Raw genomic sequence first — 20643 nt, 5'->3', positions numbered from 1 at the left:
CAAGAGAAAGTTAAGAAGGTCATCCTTGAATCCACTCAAAAACTGAAAGCCAAAGTGGATGAGAAAAGGAGAGAAGTTCAGTTCAAGGTGGGTGACTATGTGATGGTCCATTTGACCAAAGCTAGGATGCAAAGTGGTAAGCCTACCAAACTACAAATGAAGAGGGTAGGAAATTGTAAAATTCTGGCAAAATACAGTGAGAATGCCTATAAGGTTGATTTACCTTCAAACTTAGCCATTTCACCGGTCTTCAATGTTGTTGATCTAGTTATGTACAAGGGTGAGATAGCAGGGCAAACTGAGAACCAAGCCAAGGTACTACAAGACTTGGATGTGAATACCTTACCTCAAGTGAAGAAGCCTATAGCAGAGGAGATCCTGGAATCTAGAGTGAAGAATTATACTAGACACCAGGTCTACATTGAGCACTTAGTGAAGTGGGCAGATCAACCAATATCTGAAGCTACTTGGGTGGAGGAGAGCAAGTTCAAAAAGTTTGGCATAGACTCGGCTCTCATATCTTCTCCTATTTCTTAGTTGTGTGCAGAGGGGGAGTATGGTGCAGGATAACCCTTCCAAGCTCTCCCTCCTTTTTTTTGTTGGTTTTATGCTTCTTTTGAAGCCATTGTACATGTAATAAGGGCCATGAGCTCATTTGTTCCTCACTAGGTCCTAGTTGTAGGTCCTTAGTGTTTGTTGTTGTGATTTTTGGTGCAGGAGAGGTTGTGTGTGCCTTGGATGTGTGTTAGGCCTTATTGGCATGTTGATGTCCTTAGGATAGCCCTAAATAGGCCTAGGAGTCATGAAAAGAAATAATGGCAAAGTTGCTCAAAAGATGCAAAAGTTGCATGACAACTTTTAAAAGTTATCAAGCAACTTTTCCACCCAAAAGGTCAAAAACCCTTATTGAGAGTGGAGAGCCCTAATCTTGGCACATTGACTGAGGAAAAGGTGGTATAAGTAATTGTAAACCCTAATTGGATGGGTGGAATATCAGACATTGTATGGTCCAAGGAAGAAAAGCTTGATTGTGACTATTTTTGGGTTACCAGTCAGTTTGAAGGAAGCTACCGAGCAAATTACTGGATTGATTTGCATGCAAAACTATGTGGAATGTATTTTATGGTGTAAATACTCTCATTGTGAGAAATTAGATTAGGTTTTTGTTTGTCGGTTGAGTGTGTTTGTAAATAGTTTGTAAATTGCACTGTCACTGTCTAGTTTGGACTAGTTTGTGCAAATGAAGTCATAACTCCATTGCCCATTGTGGAATCACCATGAAACCATGGGGAATGAGAGTGAAGACCTTGTACTATAGTCCCATGCAAGTAAGGCCCTTGAAAATGCAAGGAATCCATTTGAAGACCCATTCCTAGGCGAGACTGGACAGTGCCCGGTTAGGAATGGTTGTTGTTGCAGAGGTCTTGGAGAGCAAGGTTGGTCAGAGGAGAGTGCACCCTTTGGAGGAGGTGTAGAGGAGTGTGTGAATCACCATTGGTGTGAAGGATAAGTCACCACAAATCCAAAAAAAGTGGCTAAAACACATAACATTCACTGTCACCCAGGCAGGCCAGAAAAACCCTCACAAAACCTTTTAAAAAAACCCAAAATTCACCCTAGGCACTATACGGCCACTTGGGGACCCAAAACTAGAGAAATCCTTGAGCCCTTGCCAAATGAATGGTAGTCCATTTTGGGAGTTTGGGTATTTTATGCATCGTTTGTGAGAGGAAGCCCTAAAAGACCGGTTAGGAGGCCTAATTGGTCCTAATCCTTGTAGCCCTATTTTGTAAGCAAAAACACAAAATGGTGAAATTGGTAAGGGGTTGGAGTCTTGAAACTTCTTGGGGGCACATGAATGGGTGGAAAGACCATGAATTAGACCTGAGAGAACCTTGCTAAGACCTTGGTAGGTGTAAAACAAGCCTAGCCCTTACTAGCCATAGTAAGGGGTTTTGAGTCTCATGAGTAGGCGAGACCTTAAGAGCAGCATTGCAACTCATTGGTGGGTGGATTCGGCAAGGTCAGGGGATTCCTCAAGCTAGGGAAGTCGTAGAGACCTTTGGGTGTGAAGAGAACACTGGTGATCCAAAGAAAGGATCCAAGAGCATAGACTAGGCTAGTCTATCCCGTACCCCATCCCATCATGGGGTCTCCCTCCTCTTGGGTGATCTCTCTCTCTATCTCCTCTAGAACCTTCTGATGTGACTCCTCAATCTGAGCATGAATAGGCTGATCAACCTCAGGCCTGGGGCCTAACCTGGCTAGAACCTCCTGAGACATCTATCTCATCTCTTCCCTTTCAAGAACCTTCTCTCCTGCATGTTGTGACTCCTGATGAACAGATTGTTCCAGCTCAACACTCACATGAGTGGGTGGTGGTGAAGGACTGTGATCACCAAAACCATGGCCCAGTCCTCCACCTCTACCTCTATTGCGACCACCCGTACGACCACCTCCCCTAGCTTTCCAAGCCATGACCTAGCACTATAAAAGAGAAAACGGTTTAGATCTACGACAAGGATAAAATAAGGGAAACACAAAAATTAAGACCTATGCAAAAAGGTCATGTTGAATGGGCTCACTACAAACCCAGAGTACCCAATGTTGAAAATTGGGCTTTGATACCAAATGTAATGCCCTGCTAGAAACCCTAAAGGAAAACAACACAACTAGGCAACTAAAGGGTGAAATATTTTTTTATTAAAAGATTAAGTGCATTAATTATAACAATTGCACGTTTAATAACACAATGGAAGTCTAACACATGATTTCCTAAGGGTTACCAATGAAGATTAATTCACAGATTATATTAACAGCATGGTTAATCCAATTGTCCATCTAATTAGGAAAATTAAATGCTAAAGATAAAACCTACACATACATCTAAATTCCATAATGAAAGAATCAAAGTATTCCAATACATTTATTTTCCCATAGATCATATATACAAAAGATTAAAGCAATTGAATTTAACATACATTCCATTCATATAATATTACAATATCCATAAATACATGGCTACCAAAAAATGCCATGATATCCAAAAGTTACAATGCCAAGGTTATATAAATGTTTGATACAATGACCACAAGGTCTCAACTGAACAATGATCATGAACATGAGTTGGTACATGAACCACGAACCAAGAAACACCAGTGAAGCCTTTCCTCACCTGAAGATACAATCCAAAACATTTGATGGGAAGTGGCACTATCACTCGACCATGTGATCCCAAAATAGAACCACCCCACCGTGCTAGGAGATATTACAAGACCCTCAAGCAAGCAAAATAAGACAAATACGACAAAACTACATGACTCTGCAAACATCACATAGACTCAACTCACAAACACTAGTGACTCTAAGGAGAGAGTGTCATCACATGGCTTAAGGTGGTTACCCTAGGTAGGCCTTCATAGGTCCCGTCCCCCATCCTAGTTTATCCTGGTAACCTCTCCCGAACCCCCAGCTCCATCTAAGCATCATGCGGACCCTACCAATCCTTTCACGAAGACAAGGTGGTAGGTTTTCCATTCCAGGCCTTCCCACCCTATAATCAATTATTAGGTTATCATTTCTTAATTGACTTTCGAGGGGTTATCCTGCCATCCACTTTAGGCGCAGCCCCCGCTCAAAAGCCACTCTCTCTCATAGGACACTAATAGGAAAGGTCTTTCTGCGAGAACTCTATGGTAAAACTGATAGCCATATCTAATCCTAACAAACCATAGGTGAAGGATGCACATTCACTAACCCAAGATTGACCATTTGGAAACATAACACAAAATGGCTCACATCAATAGGGTTATACAACGACACCTAACTGAGGGGTAAAAACAACCTTAGTAATAAGACAATAACTCAAATCAGATTTATAATGAAATATGCTTATACCAGAGAATACCCTTTATTCTAAAGATCCTATAACAGGCAATCTTTTTAAAACAGTAAAAAGCATTAATTACTTGCAAATGCAGATATTTCATAAAAGCCAAAAATTACACCTCATTGATAAAAGAAAAGCAGAATTGTCATTTGAACAACAAGGCTAAATTAAGCACATAAAAATTAACCTTCTAATGTATTTCCAAGAATAAATATAGAATCCAAAAAATATAAGCTTTTCTGGAAATACCCAAATTTTGAATTAACTATATATATATATATATATATATATATATATATATATATATATATATATATATATATATATATATATATATATATATATATATATATATATATATATATATATATATATATATAATATAAGTATATTAATATATATATATATAATAATATAATATAAGTATATTAATATATATATATATATATATAATATAAGTATATTAATATATATATTCATCGAATATATATATCATATACATATATTCATATTACTAAATATATCTATATTAAAACATAAATAAATTTGCATGATATTAATACAGCTTAATTAATAAAATGCCCAAGTCTAAAAAAAGCATATATATATATAACACATATAATAAAAATAAAAACCAAATTTCTCATAATGTCGAAGGCACGCAAACCAGGGCAAAATTAAATGTTGGTCTAGTAGTTTTCTGCTACCCAACGTTAGCATGTACTACCGCAAGTAGCACTACTACCTACCGTTGGTAGCACTACTACCTTACTGTAGCAGATGCTACCGCGCGTTAGCACTGCTACCTTATTGTAGCAGCTACTACCGTCAGTAGTACTGTTGTCGTACGGTAGCATTGCTACCGTCGATAGTAACTACCGACCCCTCCCCAAAACCCATTTTAATATATATTTTTTAAAAAATTTAAAAATTAAATTTTAATAAATGCATAGATCATATACAAAGATTAAAATTTCACAAACCCCTTTTTTTTAAAGGAAAATATTCAACCATGAATATATAAAAAAAAAAATCAATTTTTTACAGAATATAAAGATCCATTTTCACAGAGAATTAAAAATCAAATTTTCACAGGGATTTAAAATTAATTTCCACAGGAGTTAAAATTAATTTTCAACAGAGATAAAATTCAATGCATCCCCACTTTACTCCATTTTTATTTACACAAATATCTTCCATAATCCAATTATTGCTTCACCCAATTTTTAATAAATTTCTTCAACCATAAAGAACACAAAAATTGCATAACACACAGAGAAACTTTTTATGGAATAGAGGAGGGTAAATCTAGCAAAATTTTGCCAGCATAACCCCCTATGAATTTTCACAACACCAAAACTAAAACATACAACAAGGAATCAATAAACATGAGAATCTCCACAATAGAGATTGGAGATTCAAACAACTAAATTGTTTTTATTTAAAGAAGACAAAAGATCACCAAATAAACATGAGAATCTCCACAATAGAGATTGGAGATTCAAACAACTAAATTGTTTTTATTTAAAGAAGACAAAAAGAACAACAGACAAAGCAGCCCAACCTGTAAAGCTTTCCTGGAAGATTCACGTGGATGAACTCTATCCTGCAACAGGGTTTCCAAGCCAATCCCTCTTACCAGCAATCCTCTGATAATTTCTTCTTCAACAAAATATTGCTTCCAAAATAAGTTTTTCTTCCCAAAATCTCTGCCTCCTTCTCGTGACTCCCAAAAAGAAAAAGATATATTCCCTTTTAACCTAAAAATTTAGGTTGCACATATTTTTCCCAAAAAACCTAATATTTAATTTTAGTAATAAAAGCAATTTTCTTTTCTTTTCTAATTCCCACCAAAGGAATAAATTAACATGCAATAAGTAAAAATCATAACCTTTTCTTTTCCCATGCAAATTAATTTATTTTCTAAAAAAAAAAGAGAAAATAAAGCAATACTTTAATTCTAATCTTTTTTTTTTCTTTTTTTTTAAGGAACAATAAATGAAATTAATCTAATTTATTTTTCACTAAAATTTAAATAAGATATATTTCTATTATAATGCAACTTGCAACTTAATTTAATAACTTCTTTTAATTAATTAAATTTAAAATCTCAATGCATAAAATACATAATTCCAAAAATACCAACTATGAGATAACTCCATAAATTAAATTAATTAATTAAATCCACTAAACACACAAACTGAGCAAACCCCAAGCAAAGACTCATAAAAAAATCAAACGACAAAATACGAGGGCTGAACAAACTGACAGGACGACCAACTGACAACACTCACAAGAGTGTAACAGGGTAAATTAGGGTCAACTACTAGCTCCTCCACTTCCATCGGACAAATATAAGGCACGCTCAGACCTGTGAAGCCAAGTGGAGACGATACCCCGTACCTACCCGTTACTTGTACCTACAATCCTGCATCACCGAACCACACATGCATATATACAATATAAAAAACATGGCATGTACACCGATGAAGGAGAATCACGACGTTCCCTATCTCACCGGAGTGAGTGTAGTAAAATCGTCCCCTTGCATCCAATACACTCGCAGACACGCAACATATAATTACACATTGCATAGATAAAGTAAAGTGTCAGTACATAGCAATAATCCATAAAATGCCATAAATCACAAGTACTGAAATACTGCAAATAAATTATGCATCTCATATCCAGATAAAGCATGAAATAATGTCATATAAGTCTGAATAACACATCATAGTAATGTATCCATTGAAAGTAAGCAACAGTAAAATTGAGTCTAATGAGTTCAAACAAGGAGGGGCACTACAACATATCACCTTTGTCATCTCTTTGTTTGGCCTATAATATGTTATCACATAAATATTTACCCATGTACAAAAATATATGGCAAAGGAGAGAGTAGCATTCAAATTCAAACTTCTCCAGGTGTGTTTTTGTTATGTCAAGTTTTTTCGTGCATCCTTTCTCTAGGAAATGTAGAATAGTCAAATTATGTGTTGACCATAAGGTGTTGAATGTTAGTGACCATATACATAATCAGAATTGGAATTTGAGGCTTAGAATAATGGCCTAATATTTGACATAAGTTTTAGTAGGTCTTCACAAAATTATCTTCAAAATTATCTACACCAAAGAGCTCTTTTTCAAATTTTGAAATTGGCATGATAGTTTTCTTGGTCTCGTAATCCTAAACTTGGGGATTTCCATAGTCCTTTGTGTATTTCATATTCTTCTTTAAAGGGGTTCAAATCAATGGTCTCTGAGGCTCCCTTTTTCAAATTGAACACTTAAACTATTGCAAGCTTAGACAAATTGATCAATTCTTGTCCATTAGCTGAAAGCACAATTCTCTTCACCACATCATACATTTGCACCATTGCCTTCAAAAAATCAACATCAAGGAAAAATTTGGGCACTGCAAGTTTTCTAATATCTAGATACCACACATTTCATAAAAGGGAATTTGGAATTTCTTTTGTGATACCAGTGTTCAAATAGTCACAAGACAAACTCTAATAGTTTCGTATCCCTTACCCTCGTCATGTCATCTAAAATTTTATCATTTATTCCTCCACGACCACTAAATTGGAGAGGAACTCTCTTACCTTCTAATAATTTTAATAAATCCTCATCCAAATTCCTAGAAGACCCATAGATAGTTGCCTTCTTACTCATTTCAATATCATTGCCACTAGGGTTTGGACTCGATAACTACAGCTTTTCTTCTTAGATAGAAGGGACTTCAATTTCATCTTCAATGTACTCTACTTAAATTATTAGGTTTTAAACACAAGAATTATGAAAAATTTCTCAACTAAAATTTCAAGATGAATGTACTCCAGTCATCACTTGCAAACCCTAATTCATTTTGCAACTTTCCCTAGAATTCAAATTAGAAAGAAAAAGAAAGTGCGATGAATTTTGGCAAGTAAAATGGTCTAAAACATGTATTTAATTGTAGCTAATAGCCCAAAATCTGACTAATTCTAGTCATATCACTATTATTTCAATTTGTGTTTGAGTTGCATCTAGTGACTAGCCATTTTCTAAACTCAAATGAACTGGCATTGCAGGGTTGTACAATGAGCTTTCCCTCATCTTGATGGAAGGTGGAACCAACCACGTGTCATTACCACATAATTTCTCAAGGATGACATGTCTCAAACACTTTGACAATACACTTCAATCAAGAACGAGGTTAGTGCTCAAATAAACTAAAGAATGATTGGCTCCCATGATTAATTGAACGGATCACACAACTTCATGGGTTCTAACAAATTTGATAGATTTGGGGCTTGTGGTCTAGCATCGGTCATTGATTTGAATTTGTTTAGGAGACAAATATGATGTGAGACTTGGTAAATATTAAACCATCTGACTTAGGAAACATTAATACACTAGGGACAACCAGTTGCTAGGAAAGAATGGCTAGTTAAAGGATGACATCAACCCCTTTAGGTAAAGACATAGAAAACTAGTAATTGATGATACCAAGTCAAATACCAAACATAAATTCTTATGGTTTAGGGTTTAAATAATGAGGCTTAAAAAAACTTAGGGCTTAAGACTTAATATGTAGATACTTCGCACACTAGCCCAGAGGATTGAAAGAATTTACAAGCCAAAATTTGAAGGTTCCACCAAGCTATTACAGATGAGCTCACTATTCATAGATACCATTAAGAATATTATTATTATAATCCATTAAGACCATTGATCATTATTCTAACTAGTGTACTACTATTGAGGAGGAAAATTGCTCAAATTGTGTCTCTGTTTGATGAGATAGAGTCTACTTTGGGAAAGCAATGTCCTCCAAGGTAAGAGTTGTATGGTTGTACATGGCCCTAAATTCTCTATAGATCCATTTCATCGTAATATGGTACTAAGGAGATGGATGTAACCTTTCACTTAGAGACCACATGAATGTCAGCCTTGTGAGTCCACGAGGAATAATATAGGATTCTTCTTACATGCTTGACATGTTTTCATGTGTAATACCAGTATAAGCCATTAAGCGTTGTTTCCTTGATGTCAAAGCCATCCATTGTGTCTTATTGTTTTCTTATCTCTTGCCAAATTCATTCAAAACCACACCAAAACACTCAAAACTATCAAACTTCACCTTCGTTTAGTCCATATATGCCTTTATATGAACTTGAGGTGCCTTTTTATAGTTCTAAATAAAGTGGAGTCTCTAATTTGGTGTCTCTATTTCATATAAAAGAATCTTTATTATGTGGCTTCCATTTGACCTCCTAAGAGCTTATTTATGTGACTTGTCAATTTGTGGACCTAATTAAATACCTAGGGACACATTCTAATACAATCATTTCAACCTTAAAATCCATTATTCCCAAGCCATTTGAACAAAACACTCACTTTTCAAAAATTCTAGCCCTAACCTTACAACTTTCATCCATTAACCTATTCATAACTTTTCTTCCTTTCCTAGACTTTGGATTCTATCTAAATCGCTTGTTTTTCACCATCCGCATCCATATCCATTAGAAAAATCAATATTGTTAAGGATTTAATCTATATCTTTGATCCTTATTCATATTTTTATCCAAACCTAACTTTGGGATTGTCCAACCTAAGTTAACCTATAATTTATCCAATCTACCTTGAGGAATGTCCAACTAAAGTTATTTTATCCAATCTCATCTTTCTTAGGACTTTCCAACCTAAGTAATATTGCCATCTTCTTAATGATCTATGTTGCTTGAGACACATTTAGTTTTTCTTTCCATTTAGCACCTCCTAGACATATCCATTATCCAAATCTATATCCTAAGGTCTAATCCATCCTTACCCATCCCTTAACCATCCTAATCTCCCCTAATCCATCCCTACTCAAATCTAATCATTCCTAATTGTCCCCAATATAACCTAAACCATCCTATTCTTCCCTAATCCATCTCTAGTCAACCCTAAACCACCCTAATCCATCCCTAACTATCCCTAAACTATCTTGGTCTTGATTAAATCATTCCTAAACCTTCTTACTCCATTCTAAACTTTCCTAAACTATAATAAACCCTCTGTAGACACCTAAAATTGTCATGTCTAATTAAATATAAATCTTTATTTATTTAATTATCTTAACCTAATTCTTCTATTAATTAAATAAATCTTTATTTATTTAATTAATTCATTTATCTTCTTATAGCCTTAATTCTCATTTAAATAAATACCTTTATTTATTTAAATTATCATTTTCCTAAATTAAATAAATACTTTTATTTATTTAATTGATCCCATTTCTTTTATTAATTAAATAAATCTTTATTTATTTAATTAATTCATTAGCCTTTTCTACCTATGACACATGTCATTCATCTCTTAATTCATACACTATCTACCCTCTCATTATTTTCTTATTTTCTCTACCTACCCTTTAATCATAGCCGACCATTTATCTTTTACACCTCTCAATCTTATCCCTCCATTTCTTATAGTGTCTTCTATATAAGGATATGCTTCCTTCATTATCAACCCTCGACTATGCATTCAGCCCTGACTATGCTTTCGAACTTTCATATGTGATCCTACTTGCAACCACATTTCCGTTCTTTGTTGAGCTCTTGTGCACATATAAAATCTGAGAGCAAATATATCGAGCAAGATCAATGGAGATAGGAAGAATGGAGATTCAAACCCTATTGGACATGTGATGTTATAATCTTTGTGATTTCATTTGATTTGCATTGTCTTAGGTAATCTTCATATGTTATGGTGGAGCTTTGTTGTTGTTAAGCTAGGGTTTTGTGGTTGAATTCATTTAATCTTTCAATATTATTGTTGTTTCCACTTTTCACCATAAACATTTTGGCACACCACGTGGGACATGGATTTTTGTTAGATCTATGTTTTTTTCAGGTTTTTCTAACCCTATATTGTTGTTTTGTAAAACAATTTGGAGAATAACCTTGTGCGGCTAGGGTTTTGGACACAAAATCAAGATCTTGCAGAGATTTGATCATATCTCACAAACGGATATGAATTTTTGCACCAAATTTTTTTTGCAGGTTGATGACAGTATTAAGAGCTCTCATTCCAAAATTCAGAATTTTTGGAGCAAATTTGCATTTTACATTATTCTTTTATGATTTTTCATAAAAAATTAATTTTGAGAGAAAATTAGCAAATTTTTTAGATTTTCTTATATTTTTGAAAAAATGTCTGATTTATACACATGATCTATTCTTTGTGATTTTAATTTTTATGCAAAATATTTTCCTAAAAATTGGATCTTTAAAAATTAGGGTTTTTCCTTATTTTGGTTAGATCTCACAAATAGCTTCGAATTTTGGCATCAAAATTTTTTTCAAGTCAGGAAAATTATCAAAAGTGTTCAGTAAAAATTTCAGATTTTTTGGGTCAAGGTTTCATTTTATATGAATTGTTTATGATTTTTCATAAAAAAATTAATGTTGAGAGAAAATTAGTGAATTTTTTGGATTTTCTTACATTTTTGGAAATATCTTAGAATTATACATAGGATCTATTCTTTTTGAATTTAAATTTGATGCAAAATCATTCCTCAAAAATTGGATCTTTGAAAATTAGGGTTTTACATTATTTTATTCATATCTCACAAACTGCTTGGATTTGTTGCAAAAAAAATTTTATATAGGTTTTGAAGACCATCAGGACTCTCCAGTAAAAATTTCAGATTTTTTGGATCGATTTTGCATTTTATATGAATTTTTTATGATTTTTCATAAAAAATTAATTTTTGGAGCAAATTATCAAATTTTTTGGATTCTCTTACATTTCTAGAAATATCTTGAAATTTGATAGGTGGTATTTTTTTATGATGAATCAGATATTAAATTGGTCAACAAAACGCATTGTTGAAGGCCCCTATTTCACAAAGTCTTTTGGATCTAAAATTTACCTAACTTCCGTGCTTGCAGGAAGGGGTGATCATTTGAAACAATCCAAACTACTAACAAATCTTTGTTGCAAGACCTTGACAAGGATTTTCTTTTGATCTTTATTGTGCGCCTTGTTTTCATAGATTATCAAACACTTCAATTGGTGCACTAAAATTGAACCAGTGTCCTTTGTGTCTTGGACAATAGGCTCTTTTTGTTTAATCTTTAGAGGGTCTGTCTCCCTGGGTGGTCATTAGGACTACTAGTGAGGAAAGAACAACCCAAGTGGTAGCGAGGAAAACCCACCTCTTCCGAACCACTATAAACAATTGTATTCATGGTGAAAACTATGGATAACGTGTGTTGATTAGTTCATACCGACACTATGTCTCCCCATAAACCCATTTGATCAAATTTATTTGATCATTTGTAGGGCGTAACCCCTATTGGCTGGGAGCCTTATGTATTTACAGAGCGAAAAGTGCCGCATGTATGGCCACACGAGCAGATGTCCTTACTAGCAACTTTTTATTTTAGAAGCCAAAATCCTTCTAGTTGTTGGGGCAGGAGGTCAGACCTCTGGTAGCCGCCCACACACATACGGGTCTTAGTAGAGATACAAAGTTTTTCACGGGGAGTTTTCATGGGGACTGATGCTTGGCTGGCCTAAGAAGTGAGTGCCGAGGGTGGAGCCAGTGGGGTCAAGCATCTAAGTATCCACTCTGAATAGCGTAGCCTCGGGGGAAACTCCATGTGGGGTCAACAACTATTGTTCTGGCCAACCATAAGAATTGTGCTTGTCTTATTTTGAACTATCAAACATTCAAGATCAAACATTAAAACATTGTGTCTTTTGTGTCTTCAAGTGTATGCAAAACAAATTTTACATCAAACAACACACTTTTCTTGGAGTCTTTGAGTCTAAACACTTGCAAACATTGAGTCTTCATCAACATTGTGTCCTCTTGTCATGGAAATACAATCAAAATTTCAGATTGGGTCATAACAAAACAACTTCACAAATTGGAAAATTTTATAGTCCAACAAACAAGAGCAATCAGTTTCAGCATTCTTGAGCTTCCTAGGCTATCTCTTCAGGTTTTCATATAGCATTCAACCTATTTTTGGGTCTCACAAAGTCCATCATTGCTTTACATCTTACATTACATACACATTTGTCTAAAATTGAGTCAAAAGGTCACTTGCTTGTCCTCATCATACTTTGTCAATACACTACATACAACAACATTTTGGTAAGTGGTCCCTCATCAAGGTCTATCACCTTTGGGTCTCATTTGGTCTTACTTAGAGTCAAGGTCAACTTATCTCATCAAGAGAAACTATCATCTCTTTGGAAGCCACACCTACTCTACTCCATACGTACTTAGTCTTACACTTTGGACATTGCAAGTACACCTCAGATTCATTTACATTCCATCCAAACTCTTGGTCTTCCATACTCTTTCCATTTTCATCTAGTCTCACACATCTTGGTCAATACCTAGTTCATGGTTGAAACTCGTTCCCAAAAATCTAGGAGAGAAGATAAAGAGGCTCAAGAGTCCACAAACATGAGTGCCTATGAGTATGACAATGATGTCTTTTTCAATTCTGATCATACTACATTACTTGACATGGATGCCTATAGAAACATTCCAAATGTTGAGCACATGGACACTATAAACAACAATGATACACACAATGACAATATGGACAACATTTCAATACATTCAGTAGAAATGGAAGACTCCATTATGGATCCATGTTTTAATCAATTGGTTGAGGAAATAATGAGGAGAGATAGACAATACTTCTTACAAGTGATGGCACAAAGTGGAGCCAAGATCCCTCATGATTTTGACATGTCTCAAATAATAGAAAATTGACCTTTGCAACAACCTCACCTCAACATGGATCAAAGGAAGCCTAATAGTGGAGGCAATAAAGGACCACATATGGTACCTGAATCACCATCATCTTTGTTTCCAAAACTAGAGGTCCCACATACACATGGTCAAGCATATGATACTCACCTTTGCAGACCATTATGAAAGTCTTATGCAAAAAAATATACTCAATCACATACCAATGCTAAGGATCAACCACCAAAGCAATTGGATATCCAAAGGAATGTTCAAAATTTGGACACAAGGAAACCCCACGTCAAATTTGGGGGCAACACACTAGAAAAAACTCATGACATGCCCGTAGAGTATGATATACATAGACAAAATAGATTTTCCATTCCTCATCATGACTCTATACCAAGTGGTCCATATACGCAGCATCACTATAGACCTCCTCCATATGAACATGTTTATGATCAATACCATCTATATATGCAACATTCTCCTCCTCCACCCAGTGGTTCAGGAATGGGGTATGGTCTAAGAAGTTGGTCTCCACCTAAGAACAATTTGGAACAACAAATCAAGGATTTACAAAAGAAAATGGAGGACATAAATACACCGAAGCCAACTTACACAATGAGAGACATATGTCCCTATCCATTTGACAAAAGCATTCCAATGCCTCCATTTCCTACACACTTTGTGACACCTAAGTTTGATAAGTATAGAGGAAAAGGGGATCCTAAGGCACATATAAGACAATTTTTCACAGCTTGCATTGAGGTAGCAACAGAAGATACATATTTAATGAGATTATTCCCACAGAGCTTAGGTGATCAAGCTATGGAATGGTTCTCCCAACTCCCACCTGGAATTAAGTCATGGGGTGACTTAGCAAAGGCATTTATTCAACACTTCTCATACAACATAGAGACAGACATATCAGTCACTACCTTGTGCAACACGAGACAAAGGGATGGAGAGTTTTTTTCATCATTTTTACAAAGATGGAGGACTCTAGCCAGCAGATGCTCTTGTGAAATTCCACAAAAACAAATGTTACAGATGTTCACCTAAAATGTTAACAAAGACATTGGTTATGACTTAAGAAAAGCTTGTTTTTCCACCTTCAAGGACGTCATTGAGAAAGGCTTAGTGATAGAGAAGGTCCTAATTGAGCAAGGCATCATCAAAATATTCAAAGAAAATAAAGAGGACTTTAAAGGAAAAGACAAGCCAAGATTTTGGAATAAAAACAAGAACATAGTCAATCATGGTGTTGTTGATGCCAATACAGTGTGACCCAAAATCATTTTTTCTGGATCAAGCTCTACAAACAATCAAGTGAACACTCAAACAACTTCAAAATCATGAAGGAAGAACACTCCATTGGGAGAACCACTAGAATCAGTTTTCAAGAAGCTAGTGGTAAACAAAATAATAACAATTCCAGATCTTCCTCCATATGAGCCAAATGTCAAACCAAATTGGTGGAATGATTATAAGTATTGTGAATTTGATAAGAGCAAAGGACATAAAATAGGAAATTGTCATCGACTGAAGAACATTATACAAGATCTCATTGATAGAGGTGACATTGAGAGTGAAGGGCATTCATCCAATCAAGAACATGAGATGTTTAAGGAACCATTCCCAAAACATGACAAGGGAAAATCCAAAGCCACAAATGAGCAAACCAAATATACCAGAGCATCTTATAACTATGATTCAGCTATTAATCACATTTCGATGGACAATTATGTCTCTACCATTATCATCAAAGACAAAATGCCTGAGAATTCTACCCAAAGGCCCAAAATTGTCCTAAAAGGAATTGGATCTTCTTCCCAACCTACCTCTGAATGTAATGTCACAACTCGTCGAGGTAAATTCACTTTGCAAGGTGCTCCAGCCAAAAACACAACTTCCTCATCGACCAAGCCTGAGTATGACCTTGTAGAATAGTTAGGGAAGACACCCACGCTCATCTCCATCCTTGAGCTCTTACGCATATCCCCCACATATAAAGCCATTCTTGACAAAATCTTGAGAGACACTTCTATCCCTACCGATCTAAATGTGGACCAGTTTCAAGCCATGGTGGGATACCTTTCCATTCCACACTCCCTTACATTCACAGAAGCTGACGATGCCTCCGTAAGTCAGCCACATAATGCACCTTTACACATTGAAGCCTTCATACACAAACATCGAATAAAACGAGTCCTAATAGATGGAGGAGCGGGTCTAAACATTTTTACATTGAGCACTATTAAAAAATTGGGATATTCTGATAAAGTTGTGAATTCTACAAACAAAATTACCATCAAGGCATATGATGATGAAGAACGTTCATCCAAGGGCATAGTCACCTTACCTCTCAGAGTTGGGCCAGTTACAAAAGATGTGGTTTGTCAAGTCCTTGATCTAGAGCTCACATACAACATATTGCTAGGACATCTATGGATTCATGAGATGAACGCAGTACCATCTACATATCATCGATGTATCAAGTTTCCACACAATGGAGCTGAAGTAACCATCAAAGCTGACCCAAATCCATTCATATATTGTAACAATTAGCGACCTATATCAGAAATAACAATACCAATCAATCGAGAGGCTATTCCTTCATCGGCATATGTGGATCCAGAATCCTTGAAAGCTTTTACATCAAAACAAGCAGAGATCAAAGAAAAGTTCAAGATTAAAGACCTGGGATGTGGTGAGTATATCTTTCATGTTGATCAACTCCCACTATCTCCTAAGGTATTCAGTCGATGGGAACAATCTATAAACAATTTGCAAGGAATTGGGTGTGAACCACCTAGTGTTGTGGCTACTAAGTCTAAATGCAAATCTCCTCTAGTGGTGCAAGCAACACTTGATATCAATAGTCCTAAGAGTGGTTCCAACAAAGAATCTATTGAGTGTATCGCCAGCCCTCTTGAGAGTTCACATAGCCCTACCATATCATCCACTCATTCCATTTCCACTCCACTTCCAGACTTGGATCAACAAGAATCACAAAAGCCCTCACTTATTGGGGATCAAAAATCAAGATTTGAAAAGAAAAATCTAAAAGTCAATAATAAAGAAAAGTCCTTTAGTCCAAATCAAAATCAAAAGTTACTGTACTCCACAAAAATCAAAGTCAAGGATAAAAATCCTATCAAGCAAAAAGAGCAAGAGTTGATCTCCCCTAATATCAAAATAACTAGGGGCAAAAGTTCTAAAATTTCAAGTCAAAAAGCATACTTGTTGATCCTAAGTCTCCATCATGCTATCCTACTTTCACTTCTTTTCACAATCACAAGCCTTCATAACTCATCCACTTGTTCCACACATTGTTTCCCTTCTGGCAATACATCATGGACCTTTAATGGAACTTCCTTGAAGGACTTTGTTATCAGGGATGCCCAAACTTCTTTAGGTGACACGCATATGGGCCTACGTAGTCCACACACTAGTAATTCTATCTCATTTCCTTTATCAAGGAAGACAATCGCTCGAGCTACATATCATTCAGTCAAGGAACGTCACAGTTACAATAACAAGGTAAAGCCTCACACACTTGAGGTGGGTGACTTAGTTCTCAAGGAAAATCCTAAAAATCAGCAAGACAGAGAGAAGAAGGGAAAGTTTGAACCAAATTGGCTTGGTCCTTACATCATCACAACAGTCTATAGATCCGGTGCATATCAGCTCTCAACTCCAGAGGGTGAACCTTTGGAGGATACTATCAATAGCATGCACCTTCACAAGTTTTACACATAGCTCTTCAAAGTATCCTAATTCAAAATACAAAAAAATTCATAAAAAATAAAAATCGTTACTTGGTGAAAACCTGGCAAATAGGCGCCTTGTGACACATAAAAATTGAAAAATAGAAAAACATTTCGTCCAATGGTGAAAACCACTTCGGTGGTGCCCTGGGCAAGTACCATGGTGAAAACCGGGTCACCAGCTCCATGAGTAGAGACATTACTCCTCCCTCCTTCAGCATTCCATTTCATCCTTCACTTTGAACACACTCACAACCTATCTGTTCATAATAAACTTACCCATTCCCATCATGGCTTGTTATGGATCTACTTAAGATTGGTTAGCCATTCATAATAAACCTCCCTTTTCACCCCTTTTCCATCCATAATAAATCAGATCCTATCTGTGGCTAAGGTAAATCCTACGTCTCATGACGGGTGTGAAACTGAGAGCATCACCTATTCTGAGGAGTACAATTTCTTCCAGTTTTCTTTAGTCTATCCACACACAATCCATAATAAAGCAACATCTGCATTGTCAATCCGCGATAAAGTTCCGTCTTCTCTGCAATAAAGTATCGTTTCATGGATTCAGTCAATTTCAGATGAGACACAGCAGCAACAATGGGCTTCAACAAATCAAATCTTTCAACACACTCAGACAACATTATGGTTCAGTGCTATCTATCCTTTTTGTGAGAGTAAACATTGTGACCATGATCAAATAAGACTTATACAAGTGACAAGAGACACTAAACTTGAGGACTACAGTGGATGTTGGTGTCGAGTCTTGGTTTTCTTTTGATTTTATCTTTAGGTGACATGTCTTTTATCTTTTTCGGGATGTCTCTGACTAGAGATTCTATCTCCAAGATGTCTTTGACTAGAAAGGCAAGGATGGGGTATCGTCGCCTATTTTTCTTTTGTTGTCTGTGGATTCTCTCTTAGTAATGCTATGACTTGTCCAAGGATATGAGGACACTGAGAGTCTATTATGAACTGGGGCATTCCTTGTTTGTGACTATCTTATCTCCATGCAAACAGGTACAATGACTTTCTGGGTCGAACATATGTCTGGATTGTCATAACCTATTTTTCCATAATAAAGCTCAATGATGATAACGCACAAAAAGCTCTTTCACTTTCATATCTTCTACCTTCCATCCCCCTTTCTTGATTGACCTCCATAGTCCTTCTTGAGTCCGTGTAGCCTCCTATCACATGACTGAGTATAATGACACACAAAAAATATTTGCATTTCATGTAGTTGTGCCTGCATTATCACATGTTAGCATTTCATACATACATATAGATATCACAATTTCATTACATCCTACACACAACACATGTTAGCACATTTTACATTCTCATCATGTAAATAATAATTTGCATTATCATATTCATTTGCATTTTATACATTCACATTTGCATTTGCATAACATATTAAAAACATAAAAGAACAAAAATACTGCATTTCATTATGTACATATTTGCATCCATATCATAACCATCACATAGAAACATACATCATGAAACATCTCATCACATAGGTACACATGCATATAGCTGCCGCAAGGATGAATCATCTCATATATATATCAAAATCATAAGTGTCATGATACAATGATGTCAAAATACATATGGCAAAATCACCCGAAGGTGTCTACATCATCATACAAAATGGTACAAAACTGATACATAGGGAGCCCTCTAAGGCTATGATGAAATCCCTCCCTCAAAGTTGACTGGCCTCGATGGAGTCTGAGCCCTAGAAGGACCCACCCCAGGATCATCTCTCCTATCCCCTCTGTCTCCTGAGCCTAGTTGTCTCATCCTCCTCCTCTCCTCCTCCTCCCCATCTCACAGCCAATCCTCATGTCGCCCTATCCAAACAGAGGAACCCACTGATACCTCCTGCTAGCACCATCGCTAGTGCCAATCCTGTCTGTGTCATCATGTCCCATGCCACATGTCCAACCCTCATCTCCAATTCTGGATCATGAAACACTTGTCTCAGTGCATCCCTATCTTTGTCTCGATCGTAAGGAACTAACTCTCCATTGATCGGTATCCTCAAAATCTTCTATACATCCTCCAAGGTGACTGTCATCTCACCCATCAGCAAATGTAAAGTACAAGTCTCTAAGTGCCATCTCTTAGCCAGTGCAGTCAGCAATCCCATGTTCACCCGAAACTCAGGCACATAAAAAATATGTTGCAGGCCCATAACCTCAATCGTGGCTCTATCCTCAAATATCAGCTCTAGTCGTAACCTCTGAGTCGATGGGAATCTCTCCCGTGACTCCAGCATAGGTAGGTACTCCTACAATCAAGCAAATCAATCATGTCAGTCATAGTGGCATTCCCTGTTCATCACAAAATGTTGCTCTTTATCCTAGTGCTTATATTTATCATATGCCGCTATTTATCCTAGTTATACTCATTGTTCATCACAAAGTGTTGCTATTTATCCTAGTGGTACTCCCTGTTCATCACAAAGTACTTCGTGTTTTTGCACTCCCTGTTCATCACAAAGTGTTGCTTACATTTGCACTCACTATTCATCACAAAGTGCTACTCTTTTTTTTAGTACTCCTTGTTCATCACAAAGTACTTTGTCTTGGTACTCCCTGTTCATCACAAAGTGCCTTGATCTATCTTATCATAGGGCCTCTTCTTAAGTCTATCCTCTTAAGTAGTTTCGTAATTGGCAACGTATGTTCTATCACAAAATTGTCAATCTTGGCCCTATTTGCTATTTTAGTCTTCCTTAGAGGACTTGCTTGAGTGTATCCTCTCAGCAGCTTATCCAATAGATAGCGTATGTTCATCACAAAACTGATGATTTGTCCTAGAAGACATAAACATGCCTAGCACCAGCACAAATGCACCTTAGCATTTTCGACCTTGTTTGACATATTCTAAAAGCACATTTATTGCACTACTTGGCATGCATTTATGACAACAATTAATGCAGCAAAGTACAAGGAGGTTTTGTGGTACTCACCGGCTCTCCTGCATCTGTTGGCCTCTAAAATTGGCAAACGCGATCAAATTTGTGAACCAGTGCCATCGTTGTTGACTATTGCTGCTCTATTCTCTCTCGGCACTCTAATCTCTTGGATGTGTGGATGAAAATGAGGATGTATTCCCCTCGTGGTCTATTTTATAGACTGCCCTAGCCCTAGCCCTAGCCCTAGTTTCCCATGTTAGTCTTCTTCATCCCGTGACTCTGTCACTCTATCCGGTCAGTCCAT

The sequence above is a fragment of the Cryptomeria japonica genome, chromosome 5, assembly GCF_030272615.1.
Source record: "Cryptomeria japonica chromosome 5, Sugi_1.0, whole genome shotgun sequence".
NCBI lineage: Eukaryota > Viridiplantae > Streptophyta > Pinopsida > Cupressales > Cupressaceae > Cryptomeria > Cryptomeria japonica.
Note: the sequence above shows the minus strand (reverse complement) of the source record.